The sequence below is a fragment of the Strongylocentrotus purpuratus genome, unplaced genomic scaffold (genome assembly GCF_000002235.5).
Source record: "Strongylocentrotus purpuratus isolate Spur 01 unplaced genomic scaffold, Spur_5.0 spur5_contig_861, whole genome shotgun sequence".
In the NCBI taxonomy this organism is placed as follows: Eukaryota; Metazoa; Echinodermata; class Echinoidea; order Camarodonta; family Strongylocentrotidae; genus Strongylocentrotus; species Strongylocentrotus purpuratus.
The window spans coordinates 3,653,101-3,674,316 of record NW_022145570.1 but is presented as its reverse complement, the minus strand read 5'-3'; the positions used below and the strand labels follow the sequence as shown (position 1 = coordinate 3,674,316).

The window sequence follows — 21,216 nt, the reverse complement described above, 5'->3', positions numbered from 1 at the left end:
TGTATTTGGAAGTCTGATGCTCGTGGTGCACCATGCCTCTTCCCAATGTAAGTCTTTCTTAACTATATTATACAGCTAGTATACTTGTCATTGTTATTATATCACAGTGCTATTTAATTCATCGTTTATCAATATCTACTTGTTATCTTCAATATCTCACCTCGTGGAGGTGTGATGACTAAGTGGTAGAGCAGTGGTCTCGTAACCGGGAGGTCCGAGGTCCGAAGCCAAGTCAATGAGCAAGTTCCCTTTGGTAAAGCATTAGCAAGTCACGTAGAGAGGCCTAATGGGACTTGACGCCGTCGGTCCCAATTACTTACTTACAAGCAAAAAAATGTTTTCTTAGCAGTCAGGTAAACACACACCATAACAAACAAACAGACAAAAAAAAAAAAAAATCATTACCACAACTTTTGGTTGTTGAATCAATGGGATATTAACAAACTATAAGAAAACCGTTTGCAGCCATCATAATAGTGAGATTTTAGTACAAAGAGCGTACATTTTTACATTGCTGTAGTAGCTATGTAACGCTAACACTCTAGAAATAGTTGGACAAACAATTCCTCGACTGCATGACCGATCAATCGGGTAAATCAAAGCTTTTGCGTTATTCACTCCGTTTGAACGAAAATGAATACTCAACTCTCAAGCAATTTGTTTTTCTTTCCAAAATGCCAACAACTCCCCCAAATCAATGGCCAAAATGCAGTTTAATCGATTTATCATGATGAGGGGGGGGGGGGTGTAGTGACACAAAGATGACCCTATTGAGTATAATGTAGGCGGTCCATTTAATTATCCATTACTTGGTTTCACCAATCTTAATAGGTAATCCAACCTTTGTAATAAGTTCAATTGGTTCTCGGATAATTACCCCCTGACAATTACCAGCGGGACAATGACCCCCCCCCCCCCACCCCCAAGAACAATTACCCCCGAAAAATTACCCCCTAGGACAATTACCCCGAAGATAATTAAGCGTAGACTTCCCCTTTAATGAAAAGGGTGTCGGTAAATTTCGGGGGGGGGTGGGTAATTGTCAACATAATACCAGTATTTAATTGATTTGAATTGAACACTTTTACCGAATTATTCTGTTTTGGAAAAAGAAAAGGTAACAATACTTTGCTCTATTATTGATTCCTTCATTTTTTATTTCGGACATTAGAAACTTCGTATTGCTAAAGAGCATCTGTGTACACAACTTTCCTCTCGTTTTTCTTGTTATTTTCTTACATTTCAATGAATGAACATTTTTGTGGTAGAGTACTTGGAGAGTACTCCAATCATTGAAAAATTTGATCAATTTATATAGATTAGACCGTTAAAACTTGGTCAGCTTAAAAAATAACCCTCCCCATGATTACCATAATAAGACTTTTCCCATGATTTTGATACATTTCGATGGATCTATTTCAATTCATATTTTATTTTCCATCAGCATTTTCAGTCAGCCTCTCATCCGGCGATCCCCCTTTACCTTGTTTTTATCGTGGAGTGTCGTCACTCCGAAGTGTGGCACGTTGACGAATGCACAACCTGTTCGTGTGATAACAGCACTACAACATGCGTAATTGAACCTTGTCAACCGGCATTCTGCGTTGAACCCCTTAAACTGCCAGGAAGATGCTGCTTTACCTGTCCGCACAGTAAGTCTTCTGAGAGTCCCCCCCCCCCCACTCCCACCCGCCCTCTCATATGACCACACCTTTGTAGGACTGTGTCGTAAATTCACTACTACAATACATACAACAAACTCCAAAATGGCAGCAGGATTTTTAATTGATTTAAATTTGCTAGTTTGCCTGAAACCGGCCTATTCAACTTTTACTGTCTTACAAATTTGGGGTTTCCAGGTTGATCCGGGGGGGGGGGATACGAAATTATCGCTATTTCCCTTTGTGATACTCTCTAACCCCCCTTTCTCCCCTAATTTTCTGCTATCTTCTCTTAACTTTGTTGGCCTCTCTTTTTCAAGATTACGTCATCTTTTTTTCCCGAAGTGCTGCGTATATGTTATATCAGACACGAGAAATCAAATGTTTCAGCATCCAACGTTTATTCACCCCCCCCCCCCTTCTTTCCCCCTCTTTTTTTTGTATTATGATATTATGACTAGTCATCAAGTCTATTTCTTAAATCTTGATTCATATCAGACCTGGCAGTGCTTAATGTCAGCCCTACCATTCAAAGTCAACGCAATGTGACGAATAACGCTGACGCAACAATAGTTCTTGCGGTAGAAGTCAAATTTATAAATGCCCAAGACACGTCAGGACTGAGAGGTGAATCTCTCTGGGAGTTGTCTGCCTGGATTGCTCCTGTAAACACTACTCACAGGTATGTGAATACGATCTCCTTATAAAAAACATAGATGAAGAGTCATAACCTGCGCTAAAAAAAAACGTTTCTTTTATTACCGTAATGTACTTTTTGTTTTGCTTTTTACAACAGTATCTCCCATGTGTTTCAATTCATAACTTAAGCGTATGTTATCTTACATATTCAAATCAATTTTTTATTATATTATTGCAAAATTTAGTCCCGAAGTACGTTAAACTTAAACTTATGTGTATCTTGCCTACCTTCTTGAATTAATTAATAGACGTATGCCCTTCAATCATGCAATTTTCTCACAACTGCACCAGGAGTATTAATTTTGACAGACAAGGCGCATTACAAATGTCTAGTATTATTATTATTATTATTTTTATTTATTTTTAATTATTATTATTATTATCATTGTTATTATTATTATTATTATTATTATTATTATTATTATTATTATTATTATTATTATTATTATTATTATTATTATTATTATTATTATTATTATTATTTGTATTTCTATTAATATTCGTATTCGATATTTCCCAGTTTTGTACGTAGGCCTTTATTCTACGATCTGTTTTGTAGATGTTTAATATTTACGTTTATTTATATATGTTATTCATCATTCTATATTGTAAACATGTTATCTTTACTCTTTGGACTACAATCATGTATCATACTTTTCAGGTGGGCTGTATCTAATACAGACCACCTTATATTTTTGTTAAAATCGCCTTTATTTATTATTATTTATTTATTTTTCTTATTTCGACCCACTTTTTTGTGTTCAAAATAATTTGAAAATGGCAAAATCAAATGTCTTAAAATTTGTCACACATAATATGTATAGGCATATGAACAAAGCACAGCAAAGTTTTCAACCTTGACCTTGACTGATGACGTGATCTAGGCGCCATTTTGTGAAGTTTTCTGAAAATAAACTCTTGATCATATCATAACCAAAAGTGATTTTTCAATCATATTTATCATGATCAAGGTCAATATCAGTCCGGTCAATTTCAGGTCAAAAAACGCGCGCGTGCGCGTATGTCCGTGCGTCAGTGCGCGCGCAAAATTTGTAAATGCTCAAAATCGTCTCAAATTTATTTTGCATACGTTTCAGGTCATTTTAAGCATTTTATAAAAAATCGCGCACACGCGCATGCGGGCGCGTTTACGCGCGTAACACCATTACACAACAAAGAATCGCAATTTTTTTCTATTATGATATTTCTCATATTCTTTCGAACAATTTGATATAATGTTTATCTCTTTATGACCATTCATAACAAGATGAGCGTCCATTCAAGATAAATGTCCGTGCGCGCGAGCTCTTGTAATACATAGCATATATGGGCAAAAACATGCCTATAGAAATTCTATTATAGCTCTTTGGGATGGAACTGGACCCCCAATCTTTTTTCATATTTTGATAGAGAATGAGTCGGAAATATGATTTAATGTCTTATTTGGCTATTAAAAATATTTAGACATCATCATAATGGCCTTCGACCTAAAAATAGGAATTTGCATATTATGACATCAGCATATTTATGGGAAATTGATTGTACCTCTGTAAATATTGATCAATTTTCTTCCAAATTTCGATATGTTGTAGTTAAGATAAATTTCTACAAGCTCAACAATCACCATTTTTCATTTTGATGACGTCATCAGAGTGAAAATTTCGATTAAAGGGCACATATAAGAAAGTTTTTAAATTGCGTGTTATGCCTATAGAAGGTGAATTTCGTTCACGTCATGAATCTACATAGTATTGTTTTTTAAGAATTTTAAAGCAGTATCTCGCTAATTTATGCTCTATTTTGTCTCGAATTTTAGTTGACCAGCCCACCTATACTTGTTCCAAACAAATATTATATGTCTAGTTTTATTTGTATTAATAAAACCCGATTTGAATCGCGTTGTCAGTACAGAAACTCGGGAATGAAGGCCATTCTTGTCGCGTTATTATCATTGCATTTGCTAGAGAAGTGTATTTTTTAGTTAGTTTATTTATTGAATTCGTTAATAACTTTCATTATTGATTAAATCATTAGTTAATTCATCTATTTATTCATCTATTTATCTATCTATTCATTTACATATTAATTATTATTCGTTTATTTATTTGATTATTTGTTAATTGTCGGATGGTTCGGCGTTACCTGAGCCTGGGATGGGAAATTCAAAGTTAATCACTGTGATCCCCGCTCAAATCAAGCCAGTGGATGCATACAACCAGGTCATATACCAGTAATACTAGTCAGTATGTGAATTGTTCATTTTGCATTCACTTTGGTCATTCTCAGTCACACCAGGATAGGTTTCACCGAGCAAGTTCTCAATGTTGATCAGGCATCGCAGAGGTACATAAAAAAAAATAAAAAACTCATCTTCCTGGACGTCGTGTATACCTTCGTTGCTCCGTCTTTAAACTGCGGCGAGGCCAACGTCTGTGTTGAGCTGAAACGTGGAAGAAATGCAGTAACATACGATGGTCTTCCTTTCCATTTTAGAAGTTTCCCCATAAGGTCTACACCGTTGATTGGCTGCACTTCACTATGTACTGGTAAGAAGTAGGCCTAGCTATGGGGGCTAAAGTTGAAGGGGCGACTGGCAGGGAACGACGGGGAGGGGGATACACAGATTATTTGGTGGGCTGAATAGCCCCGGAAGCAGTATTAAATTCACTTAAATCTGCTATATTTTGCCTGATTCCGGGACTCTTCAACTATTACTTTGTAACAAATTTGGGGTTTCCAAGTTTATCGGGAGGGGATTGGCACAACAAAATCCTTATTTCCCTGGCGCTCTTGTCTAACATCTTCATTCCTACTCGTCTATCTTTATATCTTTATATAAGCAGTAACCCAGCCAGCTCTGCACCGATGATTGGCTGCACTTCATTATGTAATGGTAGGAAGTAGGCCAAACTATGGGGGCCCGGGTAAAGGGCGACTTACAGGGAAGGGGTGGGGGACACAAGGTTTATCGGATGGGTAAAATGGTCGGACCTAACAATGTTAACATTGATTAGTTCAGTTCAGTTCAGTTCATTTATTTCAATCATAAAACCTTAACATAATATATATACACAAGTAACATGAAACAATCATAATCTGACAATTTTTGAGTTAAGAAACTGGACACTAAAAAGGAAGTTTGAAAAACTTGTAAGTATAATAGTCCCCTGACATAAATAATAAATAACGAGATTACATGGTTGTACACGTTACTACGACAATAACGATATATAAATAAGATACTACACATTATAGATACACACCGATGAACACACACACCATACACACACACACACAAGCATGGTACATTGCAAGGTAGAACGAGTTAAAAGAAAGAGTTAAGGGAAATAAGAAGAGACCATTACTGTCTCTTCAATAGAACTTTAAAGGATGATATAGTTGTGCATACTGTTGGCTTATCAGTTAAATCGTTCCAAATACGGGGACCATTATGTCTAAAAGAGTAAAGCATTAACTGGGTAGAGACCTTTATTATAATGATATTTGATACAGGAACGAGTATTATATGAATGAACTGATTTATTAAGGATAAACATTTGACAAACTCTTTTAGGTACATAATTATTATAAACATCATACATCATAATGGTACTTTTAATTGTATGTATATCATAAATATCGAGTGTTCTTAGGCGAAAAAACAGGGGACGTGAATGAGTTTGATAATAGGAATTTGTACATATTCTTAAAGCTTTCTTTTGAAGTTTATAGAGAGGTTCTAATTTAGTTGTTCCCACACCGACCAAGGTGATATTACAGTAATGTAAGTAAGGCAAAATTAAACAATTATACAACATCAACAATACTTTTTCAGGCAGAAATATACGTAATTTACAAAGAACACCAATGTTTTTAGATATTTAATTAGTTATATACAATCAATGATTATGTATGGGCATTAGCCGTTCGACCTCATAATTTGGGGGAGGGGATAGCCTACTGTGGTGGAGGCATGAGATTCTTGCACTTATTTTCTACACTTTTGGGGGAGGGGGCTTAAGCCCCAAAGGCTCACCCCGCTCCCTAGAGCCGCTTCTAGTTCAATGTGTTCTAACATCCCCTTCTCATATTTCCACATCCCCTCCCCGTTTTTTTCTCCCCCCCCCCCCCCCCCATATGATTGGTGGGTATGTCACCCCGGAGTTACGCCATACATTGTTAATGAGCGCAACAAGGGTTCATTCGCAATGAGACCTTTTATCTGGCTTGTATGATATCCCAATATACCATTGTTTTTATATATAATCTTCCATGTTTGTGTTTTACCATTATCATTTATAAAATATGTCGATTTGTTTTCACCTTCAGAAGATTAGATTCGATTTAAAAAAAGGCTCTCCTGAAATATGCATCGGAATCAGTCTAGACTGTACTCCGATCAACCCTCGTCCTTGCTTTCTGAGTTCTGTCCTTAACTTCCGGTCTGGATCCCCCCCCCCCCCTCTCTCTCTCTCTCTCTCTCTCAAAAACTATAGTTTATTGACCCGGTAGGAAATAGCTAACGATGTCATTATACTCTGTTTTAGGCCGACACATATATCCTTGTGTGGATACGGGAGGAAAACATTTGCACGAAGATGTCTGGCAACGAGATCCGTGCACACAATGTACTTGTAACAACGGAACAGCTGCGTGTACTACAAAGGAATGCCCCGATCCTGATTGCAACAGGCCTGTGAGACTTGAAGGCGAATGCTGTCTATCCTGCCCATATCGTAAGATATATCCTGAAGTTTTTAAGCCTAGTTTACATTTGGCCTGCGATTAGACTACTGAGTATCCTGCCCGTAACCCTTTTCCCTTGCGGCCTCCGTGTGGAGGCAGGAGGCGACCGTGAGATTTTCTCACGGATTCACGGCTCCGCGACCTCTACAATTTTGATTCGTTATTTCGTAGCCCGTAGACATGTCGTAGCTGGAATGCATAATCCCGCACGGGCATCGCGCGGAGGCCTGGCGCTGATCGTTAAGCAAACGCACGATTTTCGGTGAACATGGGGGCAAAAAAGGGTTCAAAACGGCAGGGCGGCTGCGCGGTCACCGCGCCTTATCCCCGCAACTTCTGCACGGGCTCCTTACGATTTCCGTGCGGAGGCTGCGGAGACTGCACGGTAACTGCACTGAACTTTCACGACTTCCCTACATTCTCCGAGCATGCAGCCTCTGTACGAGTTTGCCCCGGCCTGCCTCCGAGGGCTAATACGAAAAGTGGCACGATGCTCGTAGATAATGTAAACACAAACATCGTAGCCGGTAGCGTCCTACCAGGGCATGTCTCCCTGGTCCTACGATGCCCAAAATATCGCACGAAAATTCAAAGACCAATTTGTCGAACGGCGCCCGGGGCAAATGTAATCTAGGCAAAGTAACACATTATTATGAGGGAATGAAATATTTCGCCTCCTGACTCTAAACTAGAGATGTATATTAATGTTGACAGTGGGTGGGGGGGGGGCGTAAGTTTATCGCCCGAATGTGAACTTCCAGTTTTTGTTGCGCCGACGCCGATGGGTCATGGCAGGGTCTGCGTGAGTTCCCGAGAGCATATAAAATCAGCCAGACCTCGAATATTAAAGCAGTCGATATGTCTTATATATGCCAAATTGAAACAAAAATCTACGAAGAATTCTTACCTTATCCTTTTATTGAGTAAAGATTGGTTAAAACATCTCGGAAAATCCGAGACACTGTCTGTTTATCTTTGCCGGAAAAAGGACTGAAATTTTCGATCAGTTGGGAATCGCAGACAAAAAGCACTTTATGGTGTCTGCGCTCGCTCATAAAACATTTTAACACGTAAATCAATGGGGATCGCAGCAAAAAAATTTTTTTTTTTTGTAACTGGAAGTTTGAGGGATCTCACTCTGGGACTATTAATCGGTTTTGGCATTTTTCTTATCTTTACGGGAATGGCTAAAATCACGACTCCAATTTCGACCAAGCAGATGGCTGGATTTCTTAAGTAAGGTATATAAAATAAATACTACATCGCCTCCCGAATAAGAATTGACGGGTGGCGTAATGGTTTTCCTATTTTGTTATGTGACACGATAAAACTTGTACCTTTAAACAAAAATATCAAGAGCGGTTCCAGAAGTTTTTTTTGGGGGGGGGGGGGAGGGGGCTTTGGGAAATTGGAGGTTCTTGCATTCCCCTTCTACATATACCATGCTTATATTTACGTATAATTAACATACATAATTATATGATATTAACATGTAGGCCTATTTTATTTCCAATTCCGAATGGTTTATTTTTGGAAAACGGCACGCAGTGCACTTTTTACTTGCCTATTCTTTTGATAGCCAAGTATCGCATAACCTCCTTAAATCACTTCGTCATTATTCCTCTCTCTCTCTCTCTCTCTCTTTCTCTCTCATCTTCCATCCTATTTATCCAAGATGTAAGGGTGAGGAGAGTGTCACCGTTTGTCATGGCACGTGGAGACCAATTCCACCTTCGAGTCTTGATCACCATCCATGAAAGCCAGCACACTACAAATTTACAGGGATAAATCTGTGGAAACTTAGTGCCTGGGTAGCCCTTGATGAGACTAACACTGGCAAGAGGTAAGATATGCCGACAACATTAATACTTCAAAGTTTGTCTGTTATTGGAAAAATTAAACTCATATGAGATAGCAATGCCCAATGAGAGTTAACTGTATGCCTAAAATCATCAAACTTACCCGGCAGCGACCAAGAATGACGGAAAAGGTTTTTTTATAAAATATAGAACCTCAACAAATTCGAAAAGTTCTCAAGAACTTAGTTCCTTGAAATGTGAAAAGCGAATACAAGACATTATATAGTTAATACGTCACCAGACTGTTCGCGTTTAAAATCACGCCGCGGAACAAATGTTAGTTGGTAAGACATTGTTACTCTACATTTGCCTCTTTCCACCCAGGTTTAGTAAAATATATATACTCCTCAGATATGACTATAAAGAACAGATTCTAGATGATACGCAGAGGTCACAGCAGTACGTGAAAGGCGAGATACCGGCGTTCGCTGTTGATTTCGGCAGTGCAGACCCTGCTGTTGCTTGTGGCAGTGCCTTCTATATCTGTGTTAGATTCGACATGGACAGCGACTACCAAACGGAGCATGATCGTGGCTTTGAACTCTCAGGACTTCCTGATAACTCATCACTCATCGGTTGCACGTCTACCACGATCTCTGAAGAGAAGTGCAGTACCGTAGACAAACCTGATGGTACGTAAAATCAGCACAGGCAGGTCACCTGAGGGCGCAATTAGGAATATAACTGACAACCCCACCCCCCCCCCCTTAATAACCACATTTTGAAGTGTCTTCTGAGACCTGGTACATGAATGTGCTCAAGAACATTACAAGGGGGTGACACACTTTTTGATGTGAGACTTAACGTATGTCAGACTGTTTGTAATACTTGGCACGGAGCGCTTGTGCTCCACTCTCCCTCTTCAAAAGAAAAACAGACAAATAACCTGCCACTGCGTAAAATGATTTGTTTTGTAAATACATATCTGGACCACCAATCTCGTACATGGGTCCCTCTAATTCGAACTCACTGCTGCCTTGTAATAATGTTGGAAATGTCTACTCTCATGGTGAAGAATGGAAATCGAATAAATGTTCACCGTGTGATTGTGATTGTGGATGAGTGGATACGTCGCCGGACTGTCGATCACAAGGTCCGCGGTTCGAGTCCCGCCACGTCACTAATGTCCTTTGGCAAGAAATTGGTCTATATTTGTCACTCTCCACCCAGGCGTTGAATTAAATACTTAATGCAGCTATTTATTCAAACTTGTGCTATATCTTTTAACAATATATGTTAATTCTTTACTCTCTTTCTATAGAATCTCCTGTCAAGCCTGATGTGTGGATACCGCTGGTGATATCGACGATCGTTCTCGTTGTTGTCGTAATCATCGTCCTGGCCGTTGTGTACTTGCGTCGTCGGAAAAAAATCGAAAACCCGACAGATTGTGATGCCCACCAGATGACTTTTACAGAATAATTGTATAATTAATTCTTAAACAGGGAACTTCATGGTTTCTGTGTTATGTATTTCTTTGAGGGAAAAAGATGTATTTAATTCTAACCAACTCCGCAAAACAGACCAGTTCGTAATGGTAATAATGACCCCAAATATCCACAGATCTTATACCAATGGAGTAGTCCCGCTTCGTGCATTTTGGAAAAATCATCGCCAAATTAATAGATTTAATTCATGTATACCGTTTGTTTGCTGTCTTGTGAAGAATAATTCCAACAGTGTTCCATACAATTATGTTGCCATAGGTGCATGAATGAATGTTTAATACATAACTCTCACCGTTGGGTTTTACAATGTTGGTACTAATTACATTTAGCTTATTGCTCAAGAAATGACAATCTGTCAAAGTCGTGATATCTTAAATAAGAGTAAAATCTGTCAACAAAATAGGTTTATTTAAACTCAAATTTGGTAATCCAAATCGATCAGAAATGCCAGTGGTGGATTCAGGGGGCACCAGAGAAACGTGCCCCTCCTCCTCCCCAAGTGATGCGGAGGAGGAGTTTTGGGCCGATAACTATTTTTTTGTTTGTGCGTGTAAGAGGCTTTTAATACGGACTTTACGGAAGTAGCCCCCGTCTCCCCTCGGCAATAATCGGGCAAAAAAATCTTAATTTTGGGCCGAAAGGTAAATCATATTGCTCCGGTTGTCTCATTTTCGCTCGCTGGAACATTGCTAGCACAAACCACTGACCTCTACCTCCTTTACGGATCATCGCCTATTCCCGCCCGTGATAACGCTTGAAGTGGGCTCGCACGCGCGGCGGCCATTTTACACTTCCAAGAGCGATACGGCCCACTATACGTTACGTACTAAAAGGCTGTATTGTCTGACCGTTCATGAATATTCATGTTTTTGCTTACCTCGGCAAAATGCTTGCCTCTACTAAATGGAAAAATTAAGGTGGGGGATGGATGAAATGGACATAATGAACAAATCAGAACTGATCTATGGTAATTCATGCTTCTTATCCTTCGTGTGCTTGACTTATAACCTTACAATCGCGTGGTAAATTGAGTCCAAAGTTCGACTTGTTGTACATGTGTTATATAGGCAATGGCGAGCTTGCGAAATTACGGTCGGTGAACTTTCAAAAGTCAATGAGACATGAGGGTTCCAATGAAAGAGCTAGTGATAACGTACGTCGGGGTGGATGTGCTTTTCGTTTAAACAAAAAATGAATTTTTAACGAATTTTTTGTTGTAAAAGTCCATTGGCTAACGTATCAGGCTGCTGGCTCTGACGATAGGGGGCGTTGTCAAATGAGACTAAACGGAGCTATATGTAAAAGTTAAAAAAAGACAAAATTAAAGCAGCGCTGAAATAATTACTGTAGAGAATCCTCCGTTATTCTTTCTCAATAAGCCTAACATACAACCATTACCAATATTTAACCTGTAACATGCTTTTGTTTTTATATTTTTACCTCTGACATTATAACCTCTGAAGTTTTTAACTCTGACACTTTTACATCTGACATTTTTACCTCTGACAATTTTCCGCTGACAATTTTTCTTCTAACATATTTTCCTTTGAATGTTTGCCTCTGAAATATTTATTTCTTAATTGTTTACTTCTGACGTTAATACAACAAGCCATTGAAATCGCCCCTGAGTTAGTTTTTCAAAAGTAGCTGCAATCGTGTTTTAAATCAGATGTTCCGGTACGTATTTAATCACTGATATCATCATATTTAAGTTTAATATTATTGTATACTTCAGAAGTGTATAAACATATTAGAAACTAGAAGAAGACCTATTTCCTATTTATTTCTTACAATTTTTCAAACGACTCTTTTAAAAATTACTTATTTTACAGCTTATATCTAGCATGGGTTGTACACAGTAGCGTACGCAGGATTTTTTTTTCAAAGGGGGGGGGGGGTTAAAATTTGAAAATCGCGCCGAAAGTTTCGCAAAGACTCAGCCGGCCGCTGAATAAGCGGGGGGGGGGGGGGGTAAGAGCACTTTTTTTTTTTTGGAGTCCAGTTTTTGACCAAAAATTTCGCAACGACTCTGCCGGCCGTTGAATAAGCGGGAGGGGTCTTAAGAGCACATATTTTTTTGTCCCGAAAATTGGAAAATTATGCCGATCGATATTTCGTTCAGTGGGGGGGGGGGGGGGGCCGGGGGGTCGAGGTCAGTTTTTTTTTCTCATCCTTAAGCACAATTTTTTTTTTCTTTTTTTTTCTTTTTTTACACTTGAAAAAGTGAGGAGTTATGGGTTATATCCTGCGATACCCACACATTTTTTTTTAATTGAGGGGAGTAATCCCCCCCCCCCCCCTCCCCCCCCCCCCCCGTCTGCGTACGCGCCTGGTTGTACAATAAAGCAGTTGTGGGTAAGTACGATATAGTAGAAGTACGAACAAAATAGAACGATGCTGTAAAAGTTTTCACATTCATACGTTTTTTATATCGTTATAGCAAGTTAAGTTACAAAATCAAAGTGCATCTATTTTTGGGATGATGTTCACATAAGTGTAATATATTTCTTTATAAATTTTTATGAGTTTTTATAAGTTTTATGTTACAGGACTGCACTTTATGACAGCTGTGCAAGTATGAATAAATAAGTAAATGTTAAAAATTATCATATTGCTTATCTTGCGAATGTTGTGACGTAACTCGCGATTTGCAGCTAATTGGGTTTTTCAGCAAATTTGAAATTACTATTAAAATGTCATTTCGGGTCCTCAATGAAGAAGAATCCAAAGTTGAGATATTTATGTCTATTTCCAATTTCTCTCTCAAAGTGTCAATCGTTGTCAATTCGAATCATGGTTATAATTTAAGTATAAAAGCCCGGCGCACAATACAAGATCTGACTACGATTCGATTTTGAAAAGAATCATGATATCGTTTTATATTAACATTTAAACATGTGAAATCTTCACTTAGTCATTTGATAAAAAATCAAATTTTCTGAAATTAACGATTTATGAAGCCGATTCGGCTTATATTGTGACTAGAAGAGTGAAATGCACCAAGATTCCGACTGTTACTATTCTTTTATTTAGACCCTAAATCAGGAGGATAGTGCATGGTTGTTTAGATTTCCATCATATCTAACCACACTTTCTACACAAATCGGATCGCAGGACAATGTGTAGTGTGTGACGGGCTTAACTGTAAAGTGGAGTGGATAAATATGAACTGTGTAGTTGCGTGTGGGTGCGCGTGTAAACGAGAGAGCAAAATGAGTTGTATAGACAGAGAGGGAAGCGGGAAAATAAGTGATACAGAATCGAAATAAAAGAGAATGGTAAGGGCTAGGAGGGAGCTGATTTATTTATTGCATTCACACTGTACTAGAGGGATACAGGCTAGGAAGAAAGGATGAAAAGAGAGAGCGCGTGTGTGTGTCAGTGTCCGCGTGTGCGTGTGTGCGTGTGTGTGAGTATGGGCGGGTGCGTGTGTTTGAGTGTGAGAGTGAGAGTGATGGGGAGATACAGAGACACACAACCAATGTAGGGCCCTGTGTGTGCGTGTGCGTATTGTCTCCCTCCCTCCACTCTTTTTTTATCCAGCCCCCGTCACCCCTCCATTCTCTCTCTCTCTCTCTCGCTCTCTTTCTTTCTCCAGCCCGAGAGGGTGTCCTTCAGCGTGTTTCCACAGAAAAAAGTGGAACCCGGATTATCTTTTCCAGATTGAAATACCGTGTCGCGGCGACACGGTATTAATCCAATCTGTTTCCACAGAGCGCAGCATTCCGATTCGCCCCGATTCCGTGTTCCAAGTCAGGAAAATGCCGCGTTAATCGGAAGTCAAGATTCAACCTTTGACCTCGATCGTGGATTCAGATCTACACAGGATTCCACGCTATTCTATTGTGACGTACATTTTTCATTGTTACGTACAGCGCGTATATAAACATATTATTGTATACGCGTATTTCAGAGTATTTTTCAACCAATCACGCTGCAGTGGTGATTGGGGCTTCGCGCGCTCTGATGCTCCGCCAGACACGGTTTGTCGCTGTGTGTTTCCACAGAGATTTTACAGGGAGTTCTTTGGGGTCGACACGTCAAGATCCACCTCCCAGAGGTGGATCTGATAATCCGCATCTCGGTCGACTCGACCCGACACGCTTGTGTTTCCACAGGAAAACTGACCCGGTATGACACGGTATGACACGGTATGACACGGAAAATACCGTGTCGATGTTTTCTGTGGAAACACGCTGCTTGATAGCAAACTATTGCTCATTGATCGTATAAACTGGGATTGGTGTATTTTGGGTACGATACTTTGAAAGTTGCTTTGTTGGGCAAGACACGGCAACGTGTCTAACAGAGATGAAATGGGCCTTTCTACGAGTACAGAATGCTCTTTTAGTGCTTAAAAAGTCAAATGAAAAATACATGATTATCACTGAATTTGGCGTTCTTTTCAGTACTTTCACCACTTGGATACCTTAGAACATTTAATGTTGTTTAGTGCATTTTATGAACCTAGAACAGTTGAAATATCTTCTTTTGTACTAAGTTTAATGCCTCTTTTACATGAAATGATTATCAAAACTAATATCAAAACTAGTATCTAGTTCAACAACAATGCAAATAGATAAAATCTTTCATTTTAGGGATTTTATTCCAATGTTTCCTTTGTTTGTAAATTAAAGCAGAACAGTTATGAGGTTTAAAGATTTACACGCAGCTCTATCATGTCATGTAAAACAGTCTACGATTAGTTTATTTGCATAAATCAGATGAATTGGCAAAATCAACTTTCTCCATCAGAAAAAGATGTGACACAAGACAATTTGCATAATATTATTTTCATTTCAACAAAGAGGCAAAATAATTCTCCTGTTTAGAGCAAGGAGGGTATCAACTCATATTCTTTTTACAATGGGTTAATGCCCTTCTATCTCCAAATAAGATGTCATCTTTCTGATTCTAAAGCACCTACAATTACTAGTACTGTAAATAACAACATTAAAACAAAAACATTTAAGGAAAGCTTCCTGTTACAAAAGAGAAAAAGGCATTCAGAATGCACTTTAAAGTATATAATGTAATACAATTAACAGATCATTCTGGGGGGTAAGGACAAGCTCAATGCGGCGTGATAATAAAATGATGAATTTGAAATAACATCATCTTGAACACTGATAATAAAAAATCATTTGCCTTTCTAGAGTAACTCTCAGTTTCATAAAAATTATAAAATTAACTGGATCAGTCAATCACAACAAAAAACAATGCTACACTAACATCATTTCAAAAGTACATTGGAAATAATAATGTATTTATACATATAAGGCATATTAAAACATTTCAATACAATTAGAAATAAAGTCACAAAGGACAATGCTCACAACCAAATAATATGATAAGAATTGTAAAATTGTAAATACATGTGCAGCCTAGTCATGAGAAGACATTAGCCACAGCAAGTCTGACGTAAAATCCATGTTTTCTTTTCCCGCTAGATCTCTGGGGATTGTTCTAACTAATATTGCAGATCATCATGTACCTGTACATTCCAATGATATATTTCTCTGAGAGATTTGTTGAAAAGTGATTTCATACATCATAATCTGAACTCAAAATTGTAAAACCAGAACCTGTCGTGCGTATGTGTTTTCGCAAAATTCACTAGTGGTTCGGATTCCTAAGAGTTTCATGCCACAAAATGACTCAATCAAGACTCACCGATCACTGAATTTTGTGTAATTTGCATAACATTTCTTGACATTAAACTTGCTTCTCTTTCCAAATTGCAAAAGTTTTTGGTTTTTACGTTGTATTTTTTTTTTATACCATTTTTTCTGAATGGTGAAAGTTTAAACAAAATCGAATAAAAATAAGAATTGCTTATATTACTGAGATGAAGGATTGGACAACTTTGCCATGTGTTCCAACACACAGGTATGACTCAGCCGTGTATTTTCTTTTTAGAGGACCTATACAAATATGCCTTGCATACAAATAATTGAGTAGTGCTCGAAGGGAGAAGGCACTTTTGAGAAAAAAAGAAATTAATCATATGTTTGTACATGACATATGGGAGAGTTGCCAGTGACTACATTACAATCCACTGACCAAATTGCCAATTTGAGCTTTGCATAGCTTTAGTCGTCTCATATTTCAAACATTCATAACTTCCTTTTTATTGGTCCGATTTATCTCAAGCTTTCACCATTTCTGTATCTCTTAATTTTCTGCTTGTATACATATCAACTTATTATAAAGCTAAAAGGTTGGATTGCCCTTTAAAAGGTTATATTGCTCAACCTAGTCTCGTCGTCGTCCTACGAGTCATGACTGACCATTTGTGACCGTATTGTTCATGCCAGTAAACTCTTTTATTCCGTCAGCCCATCAAACTTTTGGCCTACCACGTTGTCGTCGACCCTCAACATGACCTTGGGTAATATACTTCTCCAGGTTGTCACCTTCTTTCTTAGAAACGTGTCCGAAATACTGCAACTTGTTCTTATCTATGTTCTGGCATATGATGACCTTTGCTCCAATTCGGTTCTTGACAAAATCATTTGATTTATGAGCCTTCCAGGATATCCTCAACATCTTCCTCCAACACAACAATTCGAAAGCGTGGATTTTCATTATGCTGCTCCAAGAGCCCACGTCTCTGACCTAGTCTACGGTACTTGTAAATCATACATGTATCCTATGGTTTTACATATAGCAATAGAAAAGGATAACAAAATGTATAGTATAGAGCTGCAAAATATACAAACTTTGTCGCATAATATACAACCCATTTTATCTTCTGTATAATGATATATAGAAGTGAACATAATTTATTGGGGAAAGAAGATCATCTGCACGCTCTGGTGGCTTTTATAAAAGCGACAGGTAGATATCACTCATTGTAGCTGTTGAGTTATAATAGCTTTTCCAAAGTGATGTAAAGAGCCAACTGTATTTATTTATTCTTTTATTATATATATATAGGCCTATACGCTAATTTTTATTTAGTATTTATATCATTTCATGTTCGCCTTCTATGTCTCTTGAGGAGGAAGGAAGGGAAAAGTATAGTTTAGCACTGCACAGTTAACCTTTATTAATACTCGCACCCTGTTCACGGTCGATACCTAAACTATTGCCCGCACCATCGATTTAACGGTTACAACCAACGAAAAGAAGCTGTGAAACTCAGTGGCGACCATTCGAGGAGCAATATTGATGAAAAATGTAACACTGAAATGACTGAATCAATATTTGAGCCAAAGAAAAAAAAACAGCGCCATCTAATCATCATAGATGAATAATTCGAAGAATAGTATAGCTTGTAGGCGGAAATAATTTTTGTTCAGATCGAACAGCCTTAAAACCCAACAACAACAACAACAACAGCGGGGGGTGTAAGAGGACACGTTTTTTGCTTTTTTTTTTGGTCTCGAAATTTGAAAATTTGACATTTGGCTCCGTTGGGGGGTCAGCCATGGGAATAATTTTTTTTTTTTTTTTTTTTTTAAATAATTAACAAAAAAAACAAAAAAACAAAAAAAATCAAAGGGGGGGGGGGGAGGTTAACACAAAAATACCAAAAGGTTAACCCCCCCCCCCCCCCCATGTGTACGCGCCTGTACGTCACTAATGACGCCTCTTGTGCAACAAGCATATAAAACTGAATACTGGGACTCATTCATATCAGAAATGCCCAACTCAAATGTTTCAGCATCCAACGTGTATTCACCCCCTCTTTTTTCGTATCATGATAATTATGAACTAGTCATCAAACCTAGTTCTTAAATCCTGATTAATATCAGACGTGACATTACGTGAAGTCAAACCCGCCATACAAAGTAAACGCAATGTGACAACTAACGGTGACGCAACACTAGTTCTTTAGGTAGAAGTGACATTTAGAGATGCCCAAAGTACGACAGGAGTGAGAGGCGAATCTCTCTGGGAGTTGTCTCCCTGGATTGCTCCTGTATCACAGTTATGTGCTTGCGACATCCTTACAGAAACAGATAGTCATAAAACCTACCCTTAAAAAAAAAGTTTCTTTCATTACTATAATATACATTGTATTGGCTATAAACAACAATATACTTGTATATGTATTAAGCGTATGTTACCTTGCTTTAATGTTAAAAGTGATGTTTCAATTACATTATTGCAAAATTATGTCATGAAGTATGTTAAAAATAAACTTGATAGACGTATGTGCCATTTTGACCGACATGGCGCATTACAAATGGTCACTTTTTATTATAAGTTTTCTTCTTATTATTATTCTTTATTATATCCCCAATACTAAGAATCTTGCAATCTGATTGGTCTAAACGAGGTCACATGATCAATGATAGATTGACCATCACTTGAGCTGTGAGTTAGGGGTGTGATAGTACTTCTGTACAGTAAGCAAATATTAACCGACTACGAAGGTAATGGTATAGAGATATCGACTGCTACGAGAGAGGACTGGCTGTTTTTATACGCTCAAGGGAAAGTTGATTCCGCTGCCATCACAGTCGTAGCAGTCGATATCTCTATACCATTACCTTCGTAGTCGGTTAATATTTGCTTACTGTACAGGTTACCCCCCCCCCCCTTCAGTTTTTTGTATATGTGTATTTTAGAGCAACCCCCCCCCCCTTGTGTTTTTTTTAAATTTTGTTATGCCTAAAATAATGACCTTATCCCCCCCCCCCCCCCCAACAGAGCAAAATGTCAAATTTTAAAATTTCGAGACCAAAAAAAAAGTGTCCTCTTAATGAATAGATTCATTCAGTTTGGGGATTTTTTGTTTGAATCATATTCTTTTGTTTTGATATTTCACGATATAAACTAGGGAGGTATGCGGATTGCACGATATTCCATCGTAGAGCTTGGAGTTTGAATGTATTGTTATTTTAATCTTTTGCATATATTTCAACAAAATTAAAAAAATTATTCTAGACATGATATCATTGAGGTGTGAAGTATGTTTTTTAATATGATTGTATTATTATATCCTCTATACCAATATCGCCTTCATTTTAACCAAGATAAATTTATTTAATCAAAATTACGTTTTATATCGAGGTAACAAATTGGTAACAAATTAATTTGTTTCCTGTATTTGCTTTTTTTTTGCTATTTTTGCTTGTTCACGTTGTATATCATCTCATGTCAAGGCCTTCTTGCCCATCTATCAATATTGTTACGTCCTTCACCGTTACAACCACTTCATTCAAATGTTAGTTTTGTTTACGGGAACCTATAATCTACAAGTTGAGCTTTTCAATAGGTTCCTCACATTTCACCCTGTATAACCTTCTTTTCATTACAATTAATTTCGACGTCTTTTCAAAGAAGTAATTATATAATGTGACACTTTTAGTATATTTCATAGTATGTTCTAATATTGTCAATTATGTGAATTCTTGTTTGTGAAATGTGAAACAAATAAACTTGAAACTTGGAAGCATTATGATATATCCAAATAAAATGACAGAGAGATGAGGTTACTGAAAGCGATTTTGCAAGAAATTGAGAGTTTTTGTTTGGCTCTATAGGAAGAGGAGAAAATTTAGTGAGCAGAAGAGAGGGAAAAGATTGGTGTTTAATAAAGTAGAAAGAGATAGGGAGTCAGAAAGGAAGCACAATATGACCTCAAAAGATCTTAGATCTTAGATTTAAGATTTGTATTTAGAATCCAACCTTAGGTTTTGGTTGCAATAAAGAATTAATGATAACAGATGAAGAGAGTTGGAAAGAGAAAGATAAATGAAGAGAAATTTCGTCATTTATGTAAATGAGTAATAGTGCAGGTTAAATCGACAATAAAAGGAAACTTGTACAAGCATGAGAAAATAACATTTTCTTAAATATCGGAACATACAGCTGCTCCAAAATTCACAAGGAACATCCGGACAATGAGATACTCATTTCCTTGGATTAAAGATTGATCTCCTGATGACAGAATAATGTTAAAGGTATTTTCGTGTCCAACTATTGTACATTTAGCCCCAATTTTATCGTCCGCTGGAACTGTACATGAACTGCATCGGCATTGTAAGATAATGTAATACATATACATGTAACATCAAAAATCACGCTCATGGAGTATAAACAACAACAACAACAACGGGATACTTACTAGTGAATAAACATGTAAAGCTTAAAAACGATCACAAAGACTTTCAACAATTAAACTCTGGCAATTTCAATAGCCTGTGCCAAATATTGGAATGTTTAAACATGACAATGACATTATTACATAATCATAAACTGGTTTCTATAAACGATACGATAGGGCAGTGGAATTGCCCATATTAAGCCTTAAAGCTGATTTCTTGAAAGTGTTTGCGATCATGTCTCTCAGACCTTTTCCCCTACAGCATGCCATTTCCAACTTGCTATAAGATTTAAAAAAGTATGCATGTCTATTAATGTTCGAGTTAACGTGAAATGAGTAGTGTATGTTTTTATGTCAATGTTAGTATAGAGGGGACACTAATATCAAGGGGGTGCATCGGTCTCACTCACACAACCGCTAAGGGGAGGTTGTAAAAGGGGTTCTATCATCTTCTTTTATCGTCCTCCGACCCACACGCCCACACATAGCCTTTCATTTTCTCTCCTTTCTCTCCTTTTAATTTGATTCGATTTTTTCGGAGGGGGTAGGGTTGTCGATGTGCCCGGGCCTTTGATTATTGTGAAGTGCTGCCATTGTCCACAATCATTAAAAGTGACCATCTTTAGCGGATATTTTTATAATTTTAATTATGACTTGTACCTTCATTGTAAGGGTTTTTACGTCTGGATTATGCCTTTAAACTACCATATTCATTTCCGGTAATTGTTTTCCATCGCTTATAA

General features: G+C 37.8%; 1 long non-coding RNA gene across 1 annotated transcript; it reads left to right on the top strand.

Moving 5' to 3' along the window:
- The first annotated feature begins 2,254 nt into the window (after positions 1 to 2,254).
- LOC115929964 lies at positions 2,255 to 4,715 on the top strand. The gene is made up of 2 exons (XR_004066767.1): positions 2,255 to 2,343; positions 4,656 to 4,715. It is a non-coding gene; the product is annotated as an uncharacterized LOC115929964 (long non-coding RNA).
- Positions 4,716 to 21,216: the final 16,501 nt, after the last annotated feature.